Source organism: Athene noctua, chromosome 1 (genome assembly GCF_965140245.1).
Source record: "Athene noctua chromosome 1, bAthNoc1.hap1.1, whole genome shotgun sequence".
In the NCBI taxonomy this organism is placed as follows: domain Eukaryota; kingdom Metazoa; phylum Chordata; class Aves; order Strigiformes; family Strigidae; genus Athene; species Athene noctua.
The window spans coordinates 131,953,190-131,962,570 of record NC_134037.1 but is presented as its reverse complement, the minus strand read 5'-3'; positions in this window follow the sequence as shown (position 1 = coordinate 131,962,570).

Sequence of the window (9,381 nt, the reverse complement as noted above, 5' to 3'; positions counted from 1 at the left end):
CCCCTTTCGCCCGCACGCGCGCGCGCCGCCCGGGCTGCCATCCCATAATAGGCACGGGGCGGGCGGGGGGGGGACACACGGACACACACACCGCCGACACTGTAGGAACCCCCCGAACATCCCATAATAGTCGCACCCCGGGCGCACATCCCATAATATTCCCTCCCTCACACACAGACACACACCCCCCTCCTCCCCCCGCCCAGGCAGGCATCCCATAATAGTCGCCGGGAGCCACTGTCCAGCCAGCCAGCCCATAATACTCGCGGCCGCCCGCCCCACAACCCGCGGGGCTCCGCCGCGCCGCCGCCCCGCCCGCCCCACCTGCCCTGGGGCCCTGCCCGGCCCTCAGGGTCCCGGGACAGCGCCGGGGCATCGCCCGGCCCCTGCGCGCCGCCTGCCCGCCCGCTGACACAGGCCCCGCGCGGCCCGCGGCGGCCACCGCAGCCTCGGTACACCGCCGACGGCCCCTCCACCTCGGGGCCCTCGCTCCCCTTCCCCATCCCACACCCCGAGCGGGGCCTGCGGCCTCCGGGGACCATTTTCACCCTCACGCACGCACCGGGCCCTGTCCCGCACGCTCTGCCCACGGGGCTCCTCCGAGGCTGCCACTGTCGGGAAGTGTGTGTGTGTGTGTGTGGGGGGGGAGCCCGCACCAAGTTCCGTTGCCTCTCTGCCTGCGACTTCCACCCTCCTCCTCCTCTCCTGGCTGCGGGTACCCACACAACTATGTGCACCCTAGGGGCACGCGGCGTCTCCCCGTCCCTCCGTCCCTCCCTCTCGCCCTGTACCTAGCACCGCGTGCTGCCAAGGGCGCAAACAGTCCATAGGGATAAACACACCCCAATTATGCACTTGATAATTAATTAAACAACATCACATCCCATCATGCTGCCTATTCCTCATTTAGCATCTTCGTAACGCTGTTAAAGAGGAAGTACGGTCCTGCCCACCTCTCCCGGTCAACACGTGGGTGTTGAGGACCACGCTCGTTCCTCGCCAACCCAACGCCTCTCCGCCGTCCCGTCCCCGGCGGTGCACATGCACATTTCATCCCGCCGCGGTGGAACATCCCGGAACCCGAGTGGAAGATTTACTGTTACACACCGCGACGGGTCGTTACAGATCCCATAACGCGATTCATACTTTGTCTGCCCGACCACGCCAGAAACACGTCTGCGCCTACGCTGGGCACACGCGTGTTCCGTAACATCATCCTAGGGTGTCTCAGGACTATCGGCAAACTCTCCCTACTGGCCCCCTCCTGGCGCCACCACCCCTCCACTGACATACTGCCAACCTCCACCATCTTGTCCCTGTGCCCATCACCACTGTGTCCCCCAGCATGGTCCCGCAAAGCCAATTAACGTGGCAGCATGAGCCGCCCCTCCCGCCGCACATCTTTCCCGCCTTACAAGCAAAGACCAGGCCGCACATCCCAAACCACCGCGGCATTATTCACCTTCTTCCACGTATAAAAATCGGGCGCTATCCCTGTCCGTACACCTTCATCTGAATGACAACGACGCTATCATTTCTCTCAGCTCCACAGAGGAAAGGCAGGAAGGAAGAGCCACGCTGCCACCCCACAGATGCTCCCCGTCCTCCATGCGGACCCAGTGTAACGGAATATCCAGTGCTACGAAGCGCACGGTGGATAACACCGCCGCCAAACTCACGCGGACCCCCGCAGCACTTTTCATCCCCTCTTTTGTGTGCTGACAGCTGTAATCCTCTCTAACAGGAGCCAGGCGGACAGCCACACCAAATTCCCCTCCAGAGCAGCCTGGCCCCAAGCAGTGACACCCAGACTTTGCGTGTACCTTTCACCTGGTGGTTTGGCGGCATGGTGAGAGATACAACGTGGGTGAAAACCCTGCAAAACGGAGTTAGTCGCTGCAGCTGTCTCTACAGGTGCTCCCCGACACCCTTGCCAGCAGGGTCATGATCTAGAGAGGGCTGTTCACTACCAGTTAGGTGACATGTACCCCAGAGCCTCAGTCCTGAAAAGCACCAAGCTTCCCAACGAGCCTCTGCTCCCCTGAAATCGTTGTATGACACCCCAACGCAACTTTTATCACAAATGCCCCCAAGGTTCCCCACCTCACTTCCAACTCCTTTTTCTGCATTACTTGAAGTTTCTCAGTCAGCAGCAGCCTTAATTTTCATTCTAAAAAAAAATCCATGCAGGATATAAGTGATTATGATTAAGGTGTTTTTAGTGTTTGTGAGGGCCAAGTAGATTAAATGGATTTTAAAAAATGAGACTTCTAAATGTTTTCCTTTGAGGATAACACTGCAAGATAGATTTCCAGCTGTTTGGCTGCTTTAAGCCTGGAAGTTACCCTACCTTACCATGGTTTGATTACTTACCTGGTTTAACTGATTCTTCTTATAGAACTTGGCTTGGAAACAATTACAGCAGGAGCTGTGTAATATAACCTTCCCTACCTGCTGATGTGTGCCACTGCCCCAAACCACCTCACATCGCGCTTCCGCTGGGGAAAATGCCTGCAACATCCCCTTGCTTCAGTGCTGCACTTGTGTTGGGGAAATCCAAACTAACCCCAGGACCCTCCCCACACCCCTGCCCAGCTCATCCAAACTAACCCCAGGACCCTCCCCACACCCCTGCCCAGCTCTGCTTCCGAGGACAACTGGGTGAAGCAGGCTCTATACCCCCACAGCACCGTGCTGGCGTGGCCTCTAAATTATTCCTGCAGTTTCATGCATGGTCCGAGACACTCAGGGTTCAGGCCACAGCCTGGGGACACAGGAGAGTGTCCTGCCCCCCCTTCCTCCTCCTCACGGGCAGTCTCCCTTGCCCTGGCTTTTATCAGGCCCACAGCCCTTTCTCGGTTTCACTTTCAGCAGACATGTTTCTCCAAGGTAACAAGGAGAGCAAAGTGTGACACTCTTTCACCCTGGTACTCCTTCGGTGTTTTCACTCAGGCGTGGACGGAGGTAAGAAACATCCATCCAGGGTATTTCAGTGCTGCCCAGTGGAGTAAAGGACTCTGGAGCATTTTGGAAAGAAGGGAAACTTTCCAGGCTAGCGTGAACCGTTTGTATGGAGGACACAGATAACAGACTATAAGTACAATTCGCTAGTGCTGCAGACAATGCGATCTTAAAGGTCAGTTTATGGTGTCTCAGGTTATTTTTTATATTGAAGTCCTTTCGTGTCCATAACAAAGTAGAGGCGTTAATGGGTTTAGCTGCTGGATGTTGTGATGCTGCTGCTTTACGGCTTCCTTTGTGTTCTGGGATGCTGTTCCTTGAAGGCTGCAGGTACATTTCACCTTTTCCTGTAACCTAGTTGTGACCACTTGTAGCTAATCTGGATAGATTTACCCCTTGTATTTTCTCTTCAGCTGCCCTGTGGGCTCTCCTGACTCTGCCATGACTCTGAGTTGAGGTCTCAGAGCTTCTGCCAAGTAACCTTGAAGACCTCAAGATTTCTGAGAAGGCTTGCCTTTTGTTTTTCTTTGGTAAGGCAGAGAATTTTGCCCTAGACGAGGCAAAATTCAGGGGTATCAAACCTCTACATAAGAGGACATAATGAGAGGACAGGGGTATCAAACTTCTACATAAGTAACTTTTACTTCTAAATTAATAAGAGACTGGTCCAAACTTTCACTCAATATTCAGGTATTGTCCCAAAGTCTGTGTCTCTTCAACCCCCCTCCCCTCCCATTTTAAACTACCATGTGAGAATCCTGTATCCCCAACACTAGCCAGAACAATTGTCCTGAATTCTGCGAGTCTTCCACAACACTACAAAGCTCTTTCCTCTGCCTGAGACACTCTTCCGCTTCCAGATTTCTGCAAAGCCTTTATGGCAAGCTAAGGAAATACAAATGATCCATTTTCATTGTTGCTTTCTTCATCATGCCCCCTACCCCCACTCTATTTTTGGGTTTTTTTGTTTGGTTTTTTTTTTTACAGAGATGCGTGATCTTACTTGTTTAGCACAACAGAAGTATCTTTGCTTTGGTGTCAGAGATGGAAGAAAATGACATGAGAAACAGTCTCCTTGTTCTGTGGAGAGGAGACAAGAGCCCCTCCTGTCATGTCCGAGAAGCTGCTCCTGCAGCAAACAAATGCCACTGGAACAAGAGGCAGAGAGAGACTAGCACAGAGAGAATTTGGGAACATACAACCCGAACAAGAGCAAGAACCACTGAACAGACGATGCCTGCTGCTTTTCTGAGAACAACATTCTAGTGTCGAGGATCCAGTCTCTCTAACAGCCACCTAGGTGAGGACTGCCCATATGCCAGCATGACTCTGCATCTACTTCCCGTTAGAAGAGCAGCAGTTCAGACTTCACCAGGCACTCGTCATGAGCCTCGTCTCCTGTTCTGCCAGGAGAAGGAGGGGGCAGGGTGAATGGTGCGGCCGCGCAGCCGGAGCAACGCCGCGTCAGCCAGACGTGCGCGGTGCATGAGGCAGTGCTAGTTGCAGAGAACTGAGGTGGGGGAAGAGATAGAGAAGATTGGGGATTGCTCAACCCCCTGTAAACCCGAACTGTCGATCCCTATCTCTGTACACTTTTCTAGTTTGTTTGATTTAAAAAGCATCACAGACATACTTGGTACTGACACCTATAGCTAAGGTTACTTGATATTTTCCATCACAAGTCTGTTTTCAGTTACTCAGAACTTCGCCAGACATCAGACATTCAGTTGTGAATTTTCCATATTTATCTTCACCTTTTTTCTGAAGATGGAGGCACTTAGTAAGACATAAGAAATAAATGTTATTTTGCCATTGAAAAAATTTGACTTTGTAACATCATCAGTCTTTTAACATAGAATTTTGCATACAATGAATAATGACAGCTGTGATACCCAAAAATTAAGGACGCTTATTAGTTATCACTTTTAAGTTCCCATTTCCCTAAAATGCCTTAGATAGAGATGCCCTGCTCCCCTCTCCATGAAACAAACCGTTGGATCCAGTCAGAGAAGCAGCAAGTGATGTCAAAGGGACAGTAGTAATGGCCTGTTGGTCTGAGCTGCCTGGATTGCAATTCTGTGATACCTATTTCTGTGTGCTGTATTAAAGCTGGTGCACACTGGCAAGAATTGCTAACACTGAAAACACATCTCCTCTTGAGCTCAGTTAGCAAAAATATTGAAAAAACAGGCTGGGACAGAATGCTCCTTCATCTCCTAGCTCTAGCTGCATCTGAGAGAGGCATTTCCAGCACTGCACCCAGCAACAACTGTGCTTCAGGGAACAGTGCAAATTATCCTGGAGGTTGTATACTCCATTTGATGGGGTGTGAGCCCCAAACGCTGCTGAGCAGAGCTGATGGGCTCAGGTTTGCTTGAGAGGAGGAGGACAGAGGAGATTCAAATCTCAGTGGTGATACCTACCAAATCACCTTCAGCTCAAAAGCAGCCAGAGGTCTGCAAAACTGCTAGAGCCACGGATGTCTGGAGGAGGTTTTCTCTTGTCCTGTAAAAGGCAACAACCAGCCAGGTAACTTTGGAGCTGTGCCCTCAGTGCAGAAACCCATGATCTTGTATCAGGTCCTGCTCTGAGATGGACTACTCAGGGATGGGTCTTGCTTTGTGCCGTGTTCATGTTTCTTGAAGTTGCCAGCTCCCAGCTTTCCAACACTTGGACCTACATGGCAAGTTTTTTTTAAAAAAAGATACATTTGGGACTAATGTTTAAGTGCCTTATTGCGAGTCACTGAGATGCTCTGGAGCCCCAGGTTTGATGGTCTGTGTGGGTTTTTTTTCCCTTCCTCAACTATGTAGGCAACAGAATTTGCTTTGAGAGCAAGCAGAAGCTTGCAGACTCACAGAGGCAGGAGCGCCCAACGGCAGCCTCACCATTCTGAGGACCCAGCCGAGGAATTCGATAAAACACACGTTAAGTTGGCTGCCATGGCCCCCACTACGTTTTTCTCTCTGCCTGTGCCTGGTCTGTCGGCCCATTTCCACCTTCCTGCCCTCCCTCTGCTGAAGAGCTGCACGGCCAAGGTCCCCGCGCAACTCTCCTGGGCAGCCCCACCCTGCCGAGCCGCCCGCATCCCATAATAGTTCACAAAGGCGAGTCCATCCCATAATAACCACCCACGGGAAATGCTCCATAGCAACCACCCCCCCCCCCTCCATCCCCACACCGTGGAGCAGCCATCCCAGAATACCCTGCCGGCTTTATTGGTTATGACTGCTGAGAGGCAGAGGAGGGGGGGCCGGGGCAAGGGGCCCCGGGGCGGGTGGGACGAGGGCACCGGCAAGAGGCCCCGGGAGAGTGGCGGGACGTGGGAGGGGGGTGGTGTCCCAGCGGGCACCGCCAGGAAGCCTAGCCAGGGCTGCAGCCTCCCCCCCTCCCTGCCCCGGGCTGCACCGACATCCCATAATAACTCTCTCCCTCCCCCCTCTCTCTGTTCGCTGTATCCCATAATATTTCCCAGTGAGGCTGCCCGCCGTAGGTACAGAGGCATCCCATAATAGTCGCCCGGTCACACGCACTGGGAATGGTGCCATCCCATAATACTCCTCTCTTCCCCTCTCGCCGGCTGCGGCGGGCCCTGCCATCCCATAATAGCCGCCTCCCCCCCGCCCCCCCCGCCTGTTGGGGCATCCTCATCCCATAATACTCCCCCAGCGGCAGGAGGGCCTGCCATCCCATAATACTCCCTGCCACCCACCTGCCCCCCTCCGGTCGCGGGAGGCCTCGCCATCCCATAATAGTTGCGGCTCGCCCTCCCCCGCCGCAGAAGGGCCTCGCCATCCCATAATACCCGCCGCTTGCCCTCCCCCTTCCCCCCCCCGCTCTCCCCCCCCTCCCCTCGGGCCTAGCCATCCCATAATAGCCGCGGCTGAGGCCTGACCCCGTGGGCCGGACCCCGGCGGCTGGGCTGGGGTTGGCTGGGCTGGGCTTAGATGTGCCCGCCTCGGCTCGGTTCGGCTGGGGTGGACTGGGCTGGGCTGGGCTTGTCTTAGCTCGATCGGCTCTGTTGGGCTCGGATGGGCTTAGTTTGGCTTGGCTCAGCTGGGCTTGCCTCGCTTCGGTTTGGCTCGGCTGGGCTTGGCTCAGCTGGGCTCAGCTCAGCCCTGGTGCCTTCCCCACTCACCCCTCGGCAGCCACCCCACCAGCCCGGCCACTGGCGCCCGGCCACTGGCCACCGGCCACCCCAGCGTCAGCAGAAACACACAACGCCGGCGCAGAGCGCCGCTCAGCAGCATGGCGGGCGCGTGCCCACGCCTGGCTGGAGCCTGCGCTGCCGTGAGGCGCCGGGGCCGGCCTGCCTCGGCCTCCCGGATCGCCGAGCCCTGACCTAGTTCTGTGGGCGCGGTGCCGCCGTCCAGGAGGTCTCCCCGCTCCTCTGCGGCGGGCGCCGCATTCCGCGCGGCTCGCAGAAAGCTCTGCTATGGGCCCACGTCTGCCTATCACGCGGCGGCGAGGAAGGTGACTCCTCAGCGTGCCCTCCGCTCTCACCAGCAGATTTTGCTTCTCAGTGTGGTTTTTACCATTGTCTTCGGGTTTTGCGTTCAGCCCCAGCGCTGCTTTTGTGCCCCTGTTGCGTTTAATGTTTGTTACGGGCTTGTTGTAGTGTTTCTGAGCTACACCATGGTTTCACTGGACATAATCACTACCTGTCCTCACAAGTACAGCCCAGCACTTGTAGCATTTACTTCTTGTTAAACCCAGCCCAATATCTAAGGGAGGAATAGAAAGTGAAAACCCCAAAAGCTGACATAACAACATGTCAAAGGTTTGTATGCACAAAAGAACCAAAAAAATGTAATTTCCCACACTCTGCAGGCACCAAAACGATCAACTTTGTAAATTAAAAGTAGCTCAGCGGGCTGAGAAACGCCATGGCGAGGTAGCGATGCGCTTCCTTGGCGCGAAGTAGGGTGGGATGCAGCGAAGGCGCCTGCGTCCGTTCAGTCAGGTCCCCGCAGAACATGCATGGGGCTGAGGTTTTGGGAGCAGCAGCAGCAGCAGCAGCAAGTTTGGACGCCGCTGCAAGGAAAGGCGGGAAGGATTCTGTTTTCCCCAGCCAGAAACCCGCTGCCGCTGCTCCAGGGGGAAGGCTCTCCCTCCGGCCTCCACCCGCTGCAACTGGAGAAGGGCTCAGCCGGGAGCGCCGGTCACCGTCAGCACTGACGAGGTGTGGTCTCTTTGTCTGGTGGCTTTTCTGGCTGCGGACGCAGGAGCCCCCTTGGCAAACTCCACGTTTTACAGGCAGTTCCCCCTGTGGCAGATCCGTTACCAGGGAAAGCGGCTGCAGGGGAGCGCAAGGCGGCGGAGGATGCAGCCGGTGAAGTGCCGTGCGTTTTCTTCTGCTTGTCACACGTTTTGTTCACGGGTGATCTTCTGGCATCGGTTAGAGATGAGCGAGCGAGCGAATACAACGCAGCGCTCCACGGTCTTGGAGAAGGAGCCCTGGACTCGGAGCCTGCGAGCACCGAGTCCTTTTGACAATCCTCCCTGCCCACTGTTTTTCACATTATCGTTCACTTGAGCAGCCACTGACTAGGTCTCCACTCTGCATTCTCAGGGACATAGCTGCCTTCCTCTTCTTTTACATGGAGAGTAACTGAATTAGGCTGGCTATTGGGAAGTATTTCCTTGCAGAAGGGGTTGTTGGGCGTTGGAATGGGCTGCCCAGGGCAGGGGGGGAGTCCCCATCCCTGGAGGGGTTGAAGAGTCGGGTTGACCCAGCACTGAGGGATCTGGTGGAGTTGGGAATGGTCAGTGTGAGGTTAATGGTTGGACTGGATGGTCTTCAATGCCTTTTCCAACCTAGATGATTCTGTGATTCTGTGACGGGCCAAGCAAAGCCATGTCAAGCTGAGCTCACACAGAGCTTTTGTTTGCAATGTATGGCCCATTCTGTACCATCTGCACATGACCTGTTTAGATCGTTACATCTCAGTAAGACATCGAGAACGCCTAATGCAGAGGAGGAACTTAAACTGCTGCAAGACTGGCTTTAATTGGACAGATATGTGGTTTGGGCACAGCCTCAGTGGAAATCCACCGCAGTTTGGGTGCTCCTCTCCCCTGGCTGTCCATTCCTGACCTACTGCAGTAGGTCTGGTGACAGAGCAGAGGATGTGTACGCTGAGTGCCTGCTCCCGCGTGAAGTACAGCACTTCACGGCACAACAGATGCGGGAGGAGGTGTGAGCTGAGGAAGCTGGTGGGACCTCAGCAGCCATGCTTGGACCTCAGCGGGGCACCCTGCTTTTCAGGACCTGTCCACCCTGCCAGCAGCCATGCCCTCCTCCCCCCTGCACACCTTCCTTCCCCTCCTCCTGTCCTCCACAGCTCCCACCGTCCCCCTCTCGCACCTTTCACAGAGAAGCAGGGTAACTGTTACAGCCGGGCAGCTGCCCCGGGGAGC